The 18,928-nt window shown below is 41.6% G+C and overlaps 1 pseudogene; it reads right to left on the minus strand.

Moving 5' to 3' along the window:
* Window positions 1–5,622: 5,622 nt before the first annotated feature.
* LOC110210446 (14-3-3 protein zeta/delta pseudogene) lies at window positions 5,623–6,358 on the minus strand (annotated as a pseudogene).
* Window positions 6,359–18,928: the final 12,570 nt, after the last annotated feature.

An 18,928-nucleotide genomic window follows, 5' to 3' on the forward strand; every position in this document is an offset into this window, starting at 1 on the left:
CCTCCCATGCTTTATTGCAGCCTGAATAGTATGTCAGTGACATACAATCACCTGGGGTAGGACTACCAAGCCAGAAGATCTTTGCCTCTAAGCCTCCTGATGGATTTTATGTCTGTCCCATGAGGGCCAGCCACGCTAAGCTCTCAGAGGCTCATCAGCAAAGAATGGAGAGAGCAGATCTGCAGCCATAGATGGTCACAAAGGCCACCAGGGAGAGTGCAGAGAGGTGCTGAGCAGCGTTGGGAACAGGTGAACCGAAATGGCAAACTTGTGACTATACTGGGCATTGAATCATTTCTTCGTTACCCTGTGTATTTCTTTTGCTCTTACTTGAAATTGTCAGTAAGCCTTTAAAAAGAAACAACTCATCTTCTTTAAAATAAGAGGAAGAAGGGCCTAGATGATTAGTTGGGACTAGGGCAGGGGAGTATGGTGGGGACTCGAAATGAAAAGCAAGGGAAGGTGCCAGCCTTAGAGAAAGAAGTCATCAGCCACAGTGGTTCTGAGCAGGGTCAGGATAAGAGAAGAGGAAGAAAAACACAGGTACATCCAGGGCTGTGGAACCTGTGGCCTTGAGGCAACATGTGGCCCTCTAGGCCCTCAAGTGCAGTCCTATGACTGAAGCCAAACTTCACAGAACAAATCCCCTTAATAAAATGATTAGCTCTGTGAAGTTTGAGCTCAGTCCAAGGGCTACACTTGAGAATCTAGAAGTCACATGTGACCTTGAGGCTGCAGGTTCCCCACCCCTGGAGACCTTGGGTTTGCCTACAAGAGGCCCCCTTTGGGCTGGGGTCATTTCTTTACCACTTACCTGTGAGGAAACACTTGTGCTCCCAGCTGACCCACCAAAGATGGTCACAAGGCCAGGATCTCCTCCAAAGTGGGCAATGTTCTTTTGGACCCATTTCAGGGCAGCCACCTGATCCAGGTAACCCCAGTTGCCAGGTGCATGCTCATCCCCAGTGCTGAAAGGCACACATTAGACAAGGTTGGAGACTTCTGAAGAAGGGCACCAAGTTCACAGGATTATGAGAATGAGAGACCACTTCCTCCAGCTGGATGATAAGCTGGATAGACTGCTGGACCTAGACCTGGCAAGACCAGTATTCATTTACTAGCTGGTTGACCGTGGGCTAGTCACATAGACCTCTGACTCAGTTACCTCATCAGTAAAATGGGGATAATAATGGCATGTGTCTCTCAGAGTTGTTGAAGGATAAAATGAGACTATTAATAAAGGACTCTGTAAACTTTAAAGGACTATACAAATGCTAGTTGTTGCTGTTCTGATTTTACACATGTAAATTGCTGAGACAGATCTTGAATTCCCCTATTCAAAGGACTCCTAGTGCATGCTTCTTTCCATGACTCACTGTGCCTTCTAGGGGGAGCCTCCACTATGCTGCTTCCTTCCCTTCCAGCTTACTCCCTGATCTCTTCCACCTCCCCAATACCTGTCTTGCCCCCACTCTCCCTTCCCTCCTCCTTTTTAAGCTCTCTTTTCTATTTTGTCTTCCCCTATTAAGTCAAGAAGCATTTACTGAGCACCCACTATGTGCCAGGCACTATACCAAGCTCTGGGTATACAGAGAAAAGTAAATATAGTCCCTGCCCTCAAGGAGTTTGCAGTTTAATGGGAAAGACAGCATGCAAACAGCTGTGCCCAAAGAAGATCTATACAGGAGAAGTTGAGAATGATCCCAGAGGGAAGGCTCTGGCAGTAAGGGAGATAGGGAGAGGCTTCTTGCAGAAGGTGGGATTAGCACCAACTCCTGAAGGAAGCCAAAGGAAAAGGAGAGAAAATGAACTGATTCTATGGGGTATCTTATTCAAGGATGAGGAAGGAGGTAGAGAATGTGCGAGTATGAGAAAACTAGAGAGGTGAGAGGAGGCCAGGCTCCTCTCTGTGAACTCTGCCATCTAGCAACATCACTATCCTTGTTGTCCTTGCACACAACTCTGTACCTCCCAAGTCTGACTTTCCCTGCCTATCCCCATGACTGGAATTCTTTGAAGGAATCTGAGACAGTTCTAATCCCACCTTCTTTAACAGATCTAGCCTTTCCTCCTCACCCTCCCCCAACACATCCCTCATTACTGGGGCCTTCCAGAGCAAGGACCCTAGTTTGAGACTTTATAGAAATTGGTCCTGGGGAAGCTAGGAGAAACATGAGCTTTATTACCATGTGGTGAACCAAGCAGGCAAAAATGAAAGCAACGCACGCACACGCACACACACATACAGACAGATACTCACAAGTGCACACACACACATCATATGAGAACCTGCATTGACAGATAGAGATTCAGGGCACTACTATGCAGGAGAATTGTACAGGGGCAAGACTGGTGAGAGTGAAGAGATGTCTAGGCATAAAAGGGAGGAGATGTATGGGGTGATAGCTAGTGGGGATGGATGGATGTATGGATGGATAGATGGAAACAGTAAGATTTTTAGATAACACAGGTGAGACATGGTCAGGTTTATAGGTAGTGCAGAAGTAGCTGGGAGGAGGTGTGGAAGGGGGAAAGGAGGGAGAAAGAGACAGAGAGAGAGAGAGATTAAAAAACAGTGAAAGTGAGAATGATACAAACAGCAATCTTCTGGAAAATACTGGATGGAATTGAATCATTTATGTGTGTAGAAAGCTTTGCCTTAGTGAATAAAAAGTCTACTTCCTCATGTAAGACAAGAGGTAAAGGATGAGATAGGAACACGAAGCATTTGATCAATATGAGATAAAGAGGAGGAAATATGATGGAGTTCAGTGGATGGCCTAATTTTTTTTCCAGCAAAATAGAAAGCAAGGTTGTGTGTTGAGATGGTAAGGAGAGGAGGAGCCATGAGAAGTTTCAGGAGGGATGCAAAGGTTTAGAAAAGCCACACTGGTGAGTGAGAAAGTGAATTGAGTACACAGGTGCAGAAAGATTGCCTTGTCACAGTGAGGACACAGTTAAGATTATGTACTATTAACCTATATGGACACAGGCACCATGGCTTCATGTTTTTCTCTATCTTCATTCAGCAATATGCAAAGAAGAGCAAAAGAAGTGGGTGATGGGAGAAAACAAAAGCTGAGGTTTGGTAGGGAAAGATTTGTCATAAGATAACAGGTCAGTGCAGAAATGAAGTGGTTCACTAAAGGGTTAAGATGGGGAAGGGAAGAGAGTATAACAAGACAGGGGTGATGGCCTGGGAAAGAACTGAAGGTGGGAGGATTGAAGGTCAAGGATGAGGATGAAGAACAAGGTTAGGGTGTACCAGGCAGAGAATCTAGTGGAGTGACAAGACATTATAATTAGATGGAGAAATTTCAGAGTTAATGAACATAGAAGTGGAACAATCATGAGTCAGAGTAAAATCAAGGGTGGTACCATCTCTGTATCTAGCTGAGGTGGGGTGGAGGAGTAGGTTATGAGATATGAATACACAGAGGAACTGGGGAGTTAGAATGTTGAAGGGAATATCAAGATGAATGTTGAAGTTCTTCAGTATGAAAGTGGAAGTTGGCAAAAAAAGAAAGACTGGAAATAAGGTACTGAACTCCTTGAGAAAGGAAGGAGAGTGTTCCAGAAAATGTGATAAATAACAGCTACTAGAATCTTGATTGGGTGATAAATATCAATTGAATGAGCCTCAAAGGAGGAGAAGTTACTGAGTGCTGATGAAAGGGGAGAGTCTGGAAGTGGTAGTGGGAAACAGGAAGTATTTTGGCTTTCTTGTGATGGAGGTATGAGCGAAAATGCAAATAGTAGTAGAAATGATCACCAGGAGAGCTGTGTCCTCAGAAAAACAAGTCAGGTTTTGCTGAGTACAAGTAGGTAGAAGGGGTAAGAGAAAAAGGGTTAAAGATGAAAACAGGTTTGTTACTTATGGAGCAGAAATTCCAGAGAGCACAGTGAAAAGCGGAGATAGCTTTAGAGTAAGACACTACAGGAAATTAGTATTTGGCAAGCTAATGTAACCATGGGCTTTATTACTATGCAGTACAGCAAGCTGGGGTTAGGTTAACACAGTACGACTATCTTGTTTTCTTGTTTGGTAACCCTAACACTAAAGTGCCTGCTGCTTAAAAAATGTTCTATATACCTGCCTATCTTTCTGCTAGTCTGTCCATCCATCCATCAATCCATCCATCTATCTATCTATGTATCTATCTATCTATGTCTGTCTGTCTGTCTGTCTGTCTATCTATCTATCTAAAATCTTAGGACAAGAGAGTGAATTTATTGGTCATAAGAAGCAGAGCCATAATTTGAAATTGGGTCCTCTGGCCACAAATCTAGTTTTTTTTCTATTATATCATGATTAGCTTGTAGGGAAGGCAAGGGAAAGAAAGAGATATGAAGTCTAGTCAGTAATTTATGCTTATCATCATTCAACCACTCAGAGATCTGGGAATTCGTCAAGGAAAAAAATCTTGTACTCATATTTCAGTGAGCTCAAATCTCACCTGAAGAACCCAAGGATGCCCAGCCTGTACTGGATAGCAACGACTACCACATTCTGGGTGGCAGACAATATGGAACCATCACTTTGGGAAGCAGAACCAGAAAGGAGAGCACCACCATGGATCCACACCATCACCTGCAGGAATCAGACATAGTTTTCCTTTTCTTTTCCACTCATAAAACTTTTATTCCACTTACATCAGCTTAATATACATGTTCCTAACTATTATGCTTGGATTGTTCATGAAAATTTCATAAAACATTAGGCAAAGCTAGCCATTGTCTCAAGTTATTTCCCTGTTAACTATTTTTACAGCACATGCATGTTAGGCAAGTATCAAAAAGATCACAATAGCAAAAAACCTAAAAAAAGTTAAATAAATGGTTTTTTTGTTTTACTGCTGTGCTTCAGACATAGTGACTTTATGAATACCAAGCAATTCATTTTTTACTGCATCTTTACTTGTACATTTGTTCTTAGGATGCCTAAACCATTTAAATGCAAATAAAATGAGTGTAGCAAAAATAATGAAAGCTAACAGCAGGTAACTTTACAAATAATGGAATGTGAACCATTTCTGCCCTTCTCCAGAGTAAATTGACTGGGTTAAAACTGGGTCTTAAGGAACACTTTTGCAACTGCAATCATAAAGGTGTACACATTGAGATCGTGTATTCCACAGATACACATGGAATGACGTGTGATATCTATGGCACATCTGTTTCTACCACAGCCATGATTGCTCCAACCCTAAAGTACCCAAAAGAACTACACCTGTGGCTAGAACCAATTATCCCTTTATCCCCCCACCATGACAGACCAATATGTAGGCAGTTTTCTTTGCTTAGACATGGAAGCTTTTTTAACACTTGCCTTGTGAAATCACAGGGTACCAAAAGTACTATGCCAAACATGTAAAATGTGTATAAGAATTCCAAGTCCCCATATTGACCACCTCAGATGAAAACAGATAACTCCCCAAATGTTAACTCGCTCTACTCCCCTAATATTAAACATAAAAACCACATGGGAAACATAGAAATCCAAATAGAGGTAACATAAACCTGTCATAAATCGTAAACAAAAACTATTTGTGGGACAGCATGGATGACAAATGGTCTACTGTGTAAATTTTAGAATGAGGCAGAGAAAAGTTGGAAGGCTGATTAATTCTCCCATCCCTCTCTTGCTTCAGCTTCATCTCCTTGGGTGTCTGATGTCCACAATGTCAAGTTGTCTCTCATTAATTGCATTATTAGTGTGCTGTCTTTGTATGATTTTTCGCTTAATGTATCAAGTTCAGCAATGGCTTCATCGAAAACTGTCTTTGCAAGGGAGCAGGCTTTCTCTGGAGAGTTCAGGATCTCATAATAGAACACAGAGAAGTTCAAGGCCAGACCCAATCTTATAGGATGCTTTGGTTGCATCTCCTTTTCGCTGATTTCAAAAGCTTCTTGATATGTTTGTTGTGATTGATCCACTGTTCCTTTCTTGTCGTCACCAGCAGCAACCTCAGCCAAAAAATGGTAATAGTCTCCTTTCATTTTCAAATAGAAAACTGCTTTCTGCTTGTGAAGCATTAGGACTCAAAGACTTTTCCAATAGAGACTGTACATCATTGCAGATGTCTCTTCGTTTGGTCTCAATTTTCTCTCTGTGTTCTCGGTCCACCTCCTGTTTTTTCTCAGCACCTTCTGTCATTAGCTCAATACTTGAAACAACCGTCCAAGACGACCTTCAAGCCCCTATGGCATTTTTGTAAGCAACAGAGAGAAGATGCCTCTCCTCATTGGAAAATTCAGCTCCTTGCTCAGTTACAGACTTCATGCAGGCTGCCATGTCATCATATCTCTCAGCCTGCTCAGCCATTTTGACCTTCTGCACCAGCTCATTTTTATCCATGACCGAATATTCTGTGCCCAGAGTGAGTGGCAGCAGCAGGTGGACAGATGGGGGGTTCAGCAGTCTCTGGGCAGAGGCAGTGGCAGTGGAGGGGCTGAAACTTCGTCAGACATAGTTTTCCTTGCAGGAATAAGTCACACCAAGTGTGCCTTTGCCACTACTTTGCTCAACAGGAGAATATTGTATCCTCTTATCTTTTGACCAATGTTAAAGTAGCTCTAAATGTGAGTGAATTTACTTATCAAGATACTGTATATCAAGAGTTGACCTGATGCATCTGAACTACTCTCAGGTAAGAGTCCACTTGACTTGACTCAGAGGCAGTTCAGATCCTCCTTGGAATCTTCCTGGCACAATCAGCTCCCTCAGGTCCTCCTGCTGTCAAAGATTCACATGGAGCAAAACAGTCTCTTCTAAAGGATCCTTGTTCCCTTGAAACAGGAAAAGGAGGCAGGACTCCCTTCTGAGGGACACAGACCCAAGTAGGCAACAGAGAATGCACTGTGGGAAATAAGCTCTCAGTGTCACATCATCTTGTGAGTGTTTCAACTGTGGCCCAGAGAACCTTTCTATGTAACAGTAGCTGCTCTCTCAAAGCCAAGGGAAGCTGCTAGAGCAGATTACCGGCATTAGGCTATGCCTTGGATTGGTTCTTTTTTTTTTTTTAATTAAGTTATTGAATAAAACAATCATTTGTATAATACAGTATAATTGAAAAGATGATCACACAGGAAAATGCAAATCCAATATATACAATCTGCAATTTCTTTTAAATATAAAACCAAGTTGTCAAAGTACATTTTTTTTCTTTTTGGTTCTTATACGTTACTCACTTTATAAGGAGAAGTTTCCACTGATTAAAACCAATCTTTAAAAGACTTTAACCCATCTCCTGCTCATAAGCCTGTGTTTAATTCTTCCCATTATATTCGTATTGTGGAGATGGGGGGGGCAGGGAGGGATGTCATTTCAATCTTATATCACTGACATCAAACAGGATACCCCAACTAAAACATAGGAGACCAAAATAACTTTTAGCCAAGCTAAGCTGCAGGGTTACCATTCTTTCAGGAAATCAGAACCAGTAAGACTTATTGTCTCCTTAAGAGCATAATGATGTTGTTGTTGAGTTCTGTCCAATTCTTTGTGATGCTGTATGAGAGTTTCTTGGCAAAGATACTGGAGCGGTTTGCCATTTCTTCCTCGAGTAGATTAAGGCAAACAGAGGCTGACAGAGCTAGAGAATGCCTGAGGGCAGATCTGAACTCAGCTCTTCCTAACTCCACACTGAACCAACTAGGCCAATAGATAGAGCATAATTCTAAGGGTTAAATGCTGGGTGAGGAAGAGATCATATTATTTCTATATCTAAAACTACAAGAGAAAGGCTAATGTTACTGTTTAGATAACACCATTATGATTTCAATGTACACTTCCTTTAGTCAATGGATTAGGATGTTGCATGCCTAGTAGGCACAAAGAGATGAAGGGGATTTTATTCACTTGGGAAGATTTTTTTACCTTCCTTGGAATGAAGCAAGTGATTGGTTGGGATTCTGTGGGGGACATGCTTGGACATCAGAAAGTAGACAGTTGAAACTGTATGAGCAAATGAAATGGACCAAATCCTGGACACTGAGAAAGCCAGAGTATGCACTGGCTATGGGCAGGGCACACTTTGTTATGAATAACTGAGTACATGGAAAGAACAGGGAGCCCATCACACAAGTGGACTTTTCTTGGAATTCATTTCCTTGGGTGATCATGGAGGTCTATATGACTGTGTATCCAAAAATTCTATCTCAGGCAGGATCCTAGGTGGTAGAGCTGGAAGGGATTTTAGAGATTACCTAGTGCAACACCCCCATTTGACACATGAGGAAACTGAGACCCAGAGAAGTTAAGTGACTTGCAGAAGGTCATAAAGCTAGTAAGTGGCAGAGCTGAGATTTGATCTCAGGAATTCCCACTCTAAATGCTATGTTCTCATCACTACACTCTGTGGTTTGGTTGCTACTATACCCATCTCCCTTCCCAAACTCCATTCAAAACATAAATCCTTAGGGTACTAACAGTGAAGGAAGCTATAAGATCAGACTCTTTCTAGTGTAATTGATCTGAACCCAGGCCTGCTGAGCTATGCCTGAGCAAGCTCAGTTTCTCTTATACAAAAGTTCTCTGCTCTATGCAACCAGGCAGCCTGACACCTACCCCAGCTCACTCCTTCCTTCCAAGTGCAACTTTGTCTCCTGGAAGTAATGGAAATTCATTTGCTTGTTTCCCTTTGCAGGGCCAGCATGGGTGGCATTTCCTCCAGTCTTAGACTCCTCCAAGCCCTAGAGTATTCCAAACTCCAAACTCCTTTCATGAAAACAACTCTGATAATCCTATATTTAGGAACTTGCTCTGGCTTTGAGGTATATTCATTCATTCATTCAATACATTTACTGAGCATCTACTCTGTGCAAGGCTCTGGGATAGGTATTTTGAATGAGACCAGGTCCCTTCTCTCAAAGTACTGATAGTCAACTAGAAGGAAAGGATAGGATATAGATCCAAAAACCATAATACAGACTGTTGTATTCTGTATTGGGCCAGCTAGGTGGCGTAGTGGATAGAGTGCTGGGCCTGGAGTCAGGAAGACTCATCTTTCCATGTTCAAATCTGGCCTCAGACACTTATGAGCTGTGTAACCCTAGGCAAGTCACTTTACCCTGGTTGCCTCTGTTTCCTTATCTGCAAAATGGGATGGAGGAGGAAGTGGCAAATCACTCCAGCATCCTTGCCAAGAACACCCCAAAAGGGGTCATGAAGAGTCAGACACAACTGAAAATCCCTACTGAGCAACAACACAGTCTATATTAAGTGTCATAAGGGAGATCCAAAATGACATTAAGGTAACATTAAGGTGAGAGAAAACCCACCTCTCTTTCTATCCCCAGCACTAATGAGAAGGGCTCCAGGCTCATAGAAATGGTTGTTGAGTTGAATGTTGATTTGTTGAAGTTCAGAGAAGGTTTCATGGGCAGAGAAAATTTCAGCAATTTTGTTCACTATCATTTATTTTAAGTAAGGAAGCCCAGGGCTAGCCTTGGAGTGAGAAGGGCTGGGTTTGAGTTCTGCCTTGAGCACATATGAGATGTGTAACCACAAAGAAGTTACTTAGCATCCCAGTACACCAGACAAGCCAAGACTCTAAGTTACAAAAGAGGTGGCCGTCCTCATCAACAGAGAGAGTTTCCACATAGTCAAGTTCTCTATAGCAATGAGATGATAGCTCTGGACAGGATCAAGAAGTGTTTGGAAGGTCACACTTTTACAATGTTTTGCTCTCTTTCTATAGCAATAATAACTTGTAGCAGAAATTGATATCAATCTAGATCATGGAACCAACTCCCTGAAGTTATTTCAGTCATTTTCAGGGATGCCCAACTCTCCATGACTCCATTTGGGGTTTTCTTGGCAGAGACTCTGGACTGGTTTTCCATGTCCTTCTCTAGCTCATTTTACAGATGAGGAAACTGAGGCAAGGAGGGTGAGGTGAATTGCCCTGGGTCATACAGCTAGTAAATGTCTCAGGCTAGATTTTAACTCAGGAAAATTAGATTTCCTGACTCCGCCCCCTAGATGCCTTTTAAATATATGGAGGCAGATTTCAGCCTCATAGAAGGAGGCATTTGCTAACCATGTGAGTTTTTGCCCAAGGGTTGAGCTGATTGCCTTCAGGAGTAGTGAGCTCCCTGACTAAGACAACTTCAGGGAAGGCCAGACAACTTGTCAGAGATATTTAGAGAACATGATTGTTCCAGTGGTGGTGGGACGAAGTGACCTCCAAGGTCCCACCCAGTTCCTATGCCTTAGGATTCTCATCCTCTCCTGTGGAAGATATAGAGATCTGGCTTACCGGCAATTCATCCCCCTCCTTTGCATGGACAGGAGCATAGATATTGAGGTACAAACAGTCTTCAGAATTGGCAGGAATAGAGAGGTTTATTTTCATGCTCACTGCCAGTTCTTCTAGATAACTGACATCCTGCAAACACCTGAAAAACATAAGAGATGAATGATCTGAATAAAATCACATGGGGATAACAATAATAGTAATAATAATGATAACTGAGTGCTTTGAGGTTTGCAAAGCACTTTACAAACATGATCTCATTTGGCCATCACAATAACCTTGAGAGGTAGGTGCTATTATTATCATCCCAATTTCACAGATGAGGAAACTGAGGCAGGCAGAGGTGCAGTGACTTGCAAACATTTCACAACTTCTAAAAAGTCTTCTTTCTTATTCATTGTGTATTGAAATGTTTGGTTTGTTGGTGAATGTTAAGTTGGAAACAAAGTATTTTTTAAATTACAAAAAAAACCCTGTAAATAGATATTACCAATGGTTGAATAGCTGAACACATCACAGTATGTGAATGCCTTGGAATGTGATTGCATTGTAATAGAGGATGAATGCGAGGAATTCAGAAATCGTGCTGCAGATCGATGAAAGTCGAGCTAGACCAAGACAGAACACGACTAGAGGTATTTTAACAAGAGCATCACTGTCGGCCAAGGTGTCAGTTAGATTTTCTTTGTTACAGAGGACCATTAGGTTGGAGGAGTACGAGGGAGGCTGGGGTAGGGAATAGGCAATAAATGTGGTCTCCAAAGGAAAAGACAGCAAACTGCTTAAAAAAGAAAATGAGGGTTCAGATTCAATGACCTCCAGCTTTTTGAGCCTATCAGTCTGAGTCCTGGCTTGGTTATTTTCCAGCTTTGTGTCCTTGGGTGAGTCACTTAATGTCTGTTGTTATTCAATTCTGTCTGACCTGTCATAATCTGCAAGAGGCTTCTTGGCAGAGATACTATAACAGTTTGGCATTTCCTTCTCCTGCTCCTTTTACAGATGAGGAAACTGAAGGCAAGCAGAGTGAAGTGACTCGCTCAGGGTCACACAGTTAGTGAGTGTCTAAGGCTGGATTTGAACTCAGGTCTTTCTTACTGCAGGCCCAGTATTCTATCTTCTGAGCCAGCTAGCTGCTTCTAATCTGTCAGCCTTTGTTTTCCCATCTGTAGTAATATGTATACTAACTACCTCACAGTATTTTCTGAAGTCTGCTATTCTCTAAAGTCCAAATAATCATAGACTGTTATCATTAAGCAATTATCTGAGGCCTCACAGCCCAGGGAACATTCATACCTAGAACAAATACTTAATTAATGTCTGCTGTTTGCAGAGCACAGAGAGACAAAATGTGGGTAAGACATGATGGCGCCCTGTGCTCATCTGGTAAGAAAAGGAGAGAGGAAAGTGCTTACATAGATGGCTGAGAAGTTGTATCTCTCACATTGCTCCAGGAATCTGGTGGTTGTGGTGGAGAAAACCTCAGAGCCCCCACAGGGGGTTTGGCAAAGGGGATTCCCAGGAAAGCATTGACACTTTTGTCTATCCCCTTGATACTGATTTGAGTGCCTTGGATCTGTCCAGACTCAGTGGTCCTGATGAGGTCATCTGCTTGATGCCCTGTGAAGAAAAGGGAGAGAAATCCTCAAGGACAGAGGCTGAAATAATGTCCAAAAGCCCCCTCCACATCTCCCATCATGAGCATTTTTTCATTAGATGGGAATGCAAGCTTCCTCCTAATTCTGCCATGATTCTTTTCATTTCCTTTAAAGATCTCTAACAATGGGGAATTTACTCCAGAGAAGGGCCATTTGCACTTCAAGACAGCTCTGCCACTGACTCAGGAGCTGTCCAGCATTAGGAACCTGAGTCTCAAGATCAAAGCAACTGCTACCCAGTAATCCCACCCCCAGCCCAGTTTAGGAAAGCACAGAGCTAAAAATCAGTGCCATATAGTTTACTAGTATGATTCACCTGAGGAAGACTTCAGGAGCACCTACTATGGGCAATGCCCTCAGCTCTGAATTGAGGATAAAATGGCAGGAATTTCCATTCTTCCAGAGAACAATGACCTGTGCACCAATAACTAGGAATACAAGGGAGAGGTATAAAGGAGAGCTCCCGGCAAAGAGCTAGGAAAAGATTTGAGGAGGGTCAGGAAAGGCTCTGCTGCAAGTGGAAGTGCCCAAGCTGGGTCTTTAATGAAGAGTCTTCAACAGAACTAGACTAGGGGAAGTGCTTTCTTGGCGTGGGAAAGACAGTAGATGAAGAAGGGAGACAGGAGACTGCAGGAGATGAAAAGCAGATGAAAAGTAGCTACATTGGGCTACAGCATGAGCCAGAAAGACTCATGTTCCTGAGCTCCAATACAGCCTCACCTATTTCCCTGGGCAAATCATTTAACCTATTTGCCATAAGTTTCCTCATCTGTAAAATGAGCTGGAGAAGGAAATGGCAAACCAATTCTAGTACATTTACCAAGAAGACCCTAAATGGGGTCACCAAGAGTGGGATATAATTGAAAAAGAACTGAACAACAATACAACAAATGTGAATAGAGTAGTCGGTGAGAAGGCTGGATGCACAGAGTACTGTATTTGGACTCAGAGAATAGGGATTTAATCATAGCTCTCCCTTTTACTGCCTGTGTGAACTTGTTACAATTTCCTTCCCTTCCATAAGCCTGTTTCTCCTCTTTGATGAAATGGGAAAAGGGCATTGAATTCCATGGTCCTTAAGATTCCTCCCAGCTCTCCAACCTAGAGTCCAAGAGCTACAGACTGCTGAAGTGTCAGGGCACATGGCCACTCTCTGCCTAGATCAGGACAAAAGTCAGGTGTGCCTCTGAAAGATAAGCACTCCCCTTATATAAAAGGAGATCAAAGTATAGCCTTACACAAAATGCCTGGGAGTGACTTTAACATATATCGGCTGGGATTCAGTTTCTCCTCTATAATTATAGTGGTTTGGAAGGATGAAAATTAAGACATAATCCAAAGCCTCCAGCTTTGGAGATAAGAACTCATTGTTTGACAAAAACTTCTAGGAAAACTGGAAAACAGTGTGACAGAAACTAGGCATAGACCAACATCTAACAGCCTATACCAAGATAAAGTCAAAATGGATACATGATTTAGACACAAAGGGTGATACCATAAGCAAATTAGGAGAGCAAGGAATAGTTTACCTGTCAGATGTATGGAAAAGGCAAGAATTTCTGACCAAACAAGAGGTAGAGGGCAGCTAGGTGGCGCAATGGATAGAGCACCGGCCCTGAAGTCAGGAGGACCTGAGTTCAAATCCTGCCTCAGACCAAACACTTGACACTTACTAGCTGTGTGACCCTGGGCAAGTCACTTAACCCCAATTGCCAAAAAAAAAAAAACCCAAGAGATAGAGAACATTATGAAATATAAAATGAATCATTTGGATTACATTAAATGAAGAAGGTTTTTTACCAACACAACCAACATAACCAAGATTAGAAGGAAAGCAAATAGATAGGAAACCATTATTATAGCAAGTGTTTCTGATAAAGCCCTCATGGCTCAAATACACCAAGCACTGAGCCAAATTTATCAGAATGCCAGTCATTCCCCAACTGATAAATGGTCAAAGGGTAGGAACAGGCAGTTTCCAGATGAAGAAATTAAAGCAATCTAGGGCAATACAAAAATGTTCTATATCACTACTGATTAGACAAATGTCCATCAAAACAATTCTGTGGTACCCCATCACATCTATCAGATTGGGTATAATGACAGAAAGGGAAAATGATAAGTATTGGAGAAGATGTGAAATTGGGACACTAATGCACTGTTGGTGGATTTTGAACTTATCTGACTATTTTGGAGAACCATTTAAAACTATGCCCAAAGGGCTATAAAAATATGAATAGTGGGGCAGCTTTTCTCTTTTGTTTTGTTTCTTCTTCACAACATGACTAATGTGGAAATATGTTTACATTATTCCAAATGTATAACCTATATCAGATTGCTTGTCATCTTGGGGAGGGAGGATGTCAGGAAGGGTAGAAGAAAAAATTTGAAACTCAAAATCTTCTAAAAATGAATATCAATTGAGCAGAGACAGAGGCTGTGGACCCCTGGCCAGTTCCTCCGGAGTTTCCACTCCCCTCTGCACCCACTGCTTCTGGCTTCCAGACCTCCAAACCAGACTGCCTCATCCTGGAACTTTCCACAGTGCCTGGAGCTTCCTTGCCCAGGTACAGCCAACCACTGCTGGAAACTCCTCAATTCAGAAGCCCCTCTGCAGTGCTGGTCCCATCTCCCATTGCCACAAAATAAATCTTCAGTGAAGTAAAGGACCACTTAGCATTCCTGATGGAAAGGCCAGAGCTGGGAAGAAACTTTGAAGTGAAAACAGAGGAGTGAAGAAAAACCATAAAAAGGAGGCTTTGCAATGTTCCAGAGCTTGATGAAACCAGTATGATGTTGTCCACAAACAGGACCAACTAGAGGCCCTCACTATCCAAAGGGAATCTTTGTTTAGCCCAGACTGAGCTGATCTCCTCCACCCAAATGGTGAACAACTTAGGTTTTCCAAAGTATTTCTTACTATCCTCATTTATTTCCAACTTTACATTGAAGTCACTAAATATCAAAGTCAATGATAATATAATTTGAAGGGTTATACCAAGCTCCTCATAGAATTTCTCTACACACTTATCTCAAACAAATGTTGGTGCATAGCGTACAATTATCTTCTTGGTCGTCTTTTTACAAGAACTTATCACAAGAAAAACCAATCAACAAGGATGTATTAAGCACATACTATGTACCAGGATGGCACTGAAGATACAAGTACCAAGAATGAAATAATCCTTGTTTGCAACAAAGCCACATTTTAATGGACTCCAAATGTCCCAGGAAAAGAGGTTCCTTGTGGCCTTTAGGCATACAATAAAACCAACTCTACCACATCTTTTATTAGCCTCTGCAAGAGGAACCTGTGAGCCACTCTTGGCTTCCTGATTCCACTTAGAGGAAGAATTTCAAGATTGATACAATTCCGTTCCTCCCATGGTAGGTCCACTCATTTGTCACTGGTCAAGGATTTCATATTTAGATTGTTAAAGTTTATAAACGTGGGGGGAGGAAATCTCTGAAGCAAGTTTCTTTTATTTTCAAGATCTGTAAGAGACTAAACCAAATTATTTTCTAAGTACCATTCTCCAATGGATAAATGGACAAAGGATATGAACAGAAAACCTTCAAAGGAAAAAAGCCAAGCTATAAAAAATCATATAAAAATGTTCAAAACACTAATCCTTAAAGGAATACAAATTAAAGCACATTTGAGTTTCCCCTGTACACCTATTATTGAACTGGCAAAAGAAGAAAATGACAAATGCTAGAGAGTCTATAAGAAAATATGTATACTAGTGCATGGTTACTAGAGCTATGATTTGGTCAAGCCTTTGTAGGAAGTATTTGGAACTATGTCCAGAAAGTTACCACACTGTGTATACCCTATGAGCTAGCAATATAACCACTAGATCTATGCCCCAAAGAGATCAAGGAGAGAGGAAAAGGACCTACAGGCACAAAAATATTTGCGGTACCTCTTCGTGGTAGCCAGAAATTGGAAATCCAAGAACCTTCCTCTTTCTGGGTAATGGCTAAAGAAATTGTGATATACGAGCATAACAGAATATTACTGTGCCAATAAAAAATAACGGAATGGACAATTTCAGTGGAAATGAGGCAAGCCTTCATGAATGAGTGCAGAGTAAAGTGGGCAGAACCAGAAAAATTTATACAATGGCAACAACAATATAAGGAAAAGCAACTTGGAAAGACTTTCAAACTCTGATCTAAGCAATTCCGATAAAACATGAATCCAAAAGAATGAAGACAAAATATTCCACTTACCTCTTGAAAGAGAGAGAGGTGAAGAAGGTAACATGCAGAAAAAGACCTACATTTTCAGACACAGTTAATGTAAGAATTTGTTTTTTTCAGACTTTACAGATATGTATTAAAGGATATGTTTTGTTTTGTTTTGTTTTTAATTTGCTTAATGGAGGAGTGGTAGAAAGGAGGGCATATTAATGAAAAGATATTTGTTACCTAAGTAATTTTTAAAATGTTTAATACAGTTTATAGATTTTCTAAAAATGATATATTACTGTACTAATATGTCATGTACATCACAAAATATACACAAAAGAGAAATTCTAAAAGAATGAGATAAAGTAAATAATATTTTAAAAGAATTTGTATTTTGCATAACAATAATACAAAAACCCTTTTTGCTCTCATTGTTAATGCCAGTATTAGTAAATATATTTTTGAAAGAAAAAAATATGGATGTTGAAAACTATCTTTACATGTTCTTGGAAAAAATAAAATACTGTTTACCAAAAAAAGAAGAAAGAAAGAGAAAATAAAGAAATAAGCTGTGCCACATTTCCTCATTCAAACTCAGAGCTTCTGTTTCCAGTCTGAAAAAAAGATCCCCACCTAAACCTCACTCTTAACTACCTCCTTGAAAATCACTCAGCTTTTCCTCTCTCCCCACCCCACCAACAGCTGATAGAAGAGTTTTTAGAAGTAGCACTTGGAGAAGACATCAATTTCTTAGCTGCAAACTGAGTTTAGCCTCCTGAAATCAAACTAACAATAATCCTTCACCTTCCAGACCACCCACCCAATCAGTCAGTGAAGGCAACAAGAGAAAAAACAATGCACAAGTCCTGTATCTCTCATGAGAAAACCGAAGTACTCCTCCCATATCCCCCCATAATCCACCCCTACTCTGGATCAGCCTGGCAAAGCTGCTCACCTGGGGCTTGAATAAGAATGCCAAAGACACCCAAAGTCAGGATCTCGGGCAGCAGGGAAGTCTTCCACATCTTTCCCTCTGAACAGCCTTCTGGTGATGCCTAATCAGATGACTGGCCTGGCCTTTAATACAAAAAAGAAGCAGATCAAAGGGCACTCCAGGGAAACTGGGGCTAAGTGCTACTTAAAGGACTATTTCCTGAGACTTTGTCTTAGGCATATTTGAAAAAAAAAATTAGGTTGAATATCTAAAGGCAAAAGAAGGCACATCTGAAAATCTATCTCTACAGCAGGGACATGCTCGTAAACATGGAATAACAATCCCTCTGAAAAACAAAAAAGGAACAAACAAATGTATGCATGACATACACTGAATTTAATCTCTATTAGTAACATTGTTTCCAGTGCTTAAGTCTACACTATCAACAGAAGGATTAATCAAGCCCCGAATTGTAGCATTATCTGATTTCAGAGGGGCAAATATGCCAATGGGTGCCCAAGAGCCAGCTTGAGCTGCCCCCACCACTTCACCTGACGTGTGAATTACACAACCTACCCACTCTCCCTCCCAATTTCTGGAGACTTCTATGAGCTTTCACCTCTTGAAGCTCTTCAGTTCCTTGGTTATTTTTCCAGATCCCATTTGGGGTCTCATTAGAAAACACATTGGAGCAGTTTGGTATTTCTTTCTCCAGCTCATTTTGCAAAAGAGGAAACAGGGTTAAGTGATTTGCCCAAGGTCACACAGCCAGGAAGTGTTTAAGGCAGGATTTTAACATACAGTGCTAAGCTCTAGTAGTACAAATACCAGAAGAAAGACAACCCAAGAGCAGTGGGAGCTTACCTTCTGATAGAGGGAAAGAACAGATAAAAGATGGGGGGTGGAGGAGGAGAAAGGGAGGAAGGTATCTTTATGAAAGTACTGGGAGAAGAAGGAATGTGGTATGGACAGGAATGAAGACATGGTTGACTAGGGCCTGCTACGTAAAATGGAGGTTTGAAGGGCCCTCATAAGGCAGAAGACATCACCTCGTCAGGCTGCTCGTTCTACTTTTGAACAGTTCTAATCACTGGCACATCTTTCCTGGCATCAAGCCTAATTTTGCCCCTTTGTTACTTTCCCCCAATCTTGCTGCTCCTGCCCTTGGGGAACCAAACAGACCAAGGCTAATTCCTCCTCATTATGATCTTTCAGGTGTTAAGACAAAGAGTGCTTCTACCCTCATCAAACCATTGGGATCCAAAGTGTCAATGGATTCAAGGCAAGACCTCCACACTGATCATTCTGTACTAGCCCCTGCGTGACCACTTCTCAGGGATGTTGTAGAAAATGGTTCTTGTCCATGCAGAAGTGGGTCTAGGAGGCTTCTCAGGTGTCTTTTGATTTTGGGAATCTGTGGTTTGGCCAATCTCTACTCACTCTTCTGTTGAGGACTTGGAGCTTCCAAGGAGGCCCCAAGTAAATAAGACAACGTGACTCCAAGAACCTTCCCCAGGGAAGTGGGAATGTGTTTCAATGGCTCTGTTAGGGGCTGCATGCCGTTAAATGCACCCAATCATAGCCAATTCCCTTCAAGGTAGAATGTGGTTAGAACAACAAGTGGATAGAGAGGGGAAAGAAAGAGGCCCTCCTAGACTCAGTTTCTCCATCTGTAAAATCAAGGGTTTGGAAAGAAACAACCATTTTCAAGCACCTACTATGTGCCAGCCACCGAGTTAGCACTTTACAAATATCTCATTTGATCCTCACAACAACCCTAGGAATTACATACTGTTGTTATCATCCCTGTTTTACAGTTGAGAAAAATGCCCAGCATCACACAGCTAGTTAGGCATCTGAGACTAGATTTGAACTGAGGTCTTCCT

This window comes from Phascolarctos cinereus, unplaced genomic scaffold (assembly GCF_003287225.1).
Source record: "Phascolarctos cinereus isolate Bilbo 61053 unplaced genomic scaffold, phaCin_HiC Scaffold_2;HRSCAF=192, whole genome shotgun sequence".
NCBI classification, from domain to species: domain Eukaryota; kingdom Metazoa; phylum Chordata; class Mammalia; order Diprotodontia; family Phascolarctidae; genus Phascolarctos; species Phascolarctos cinereus.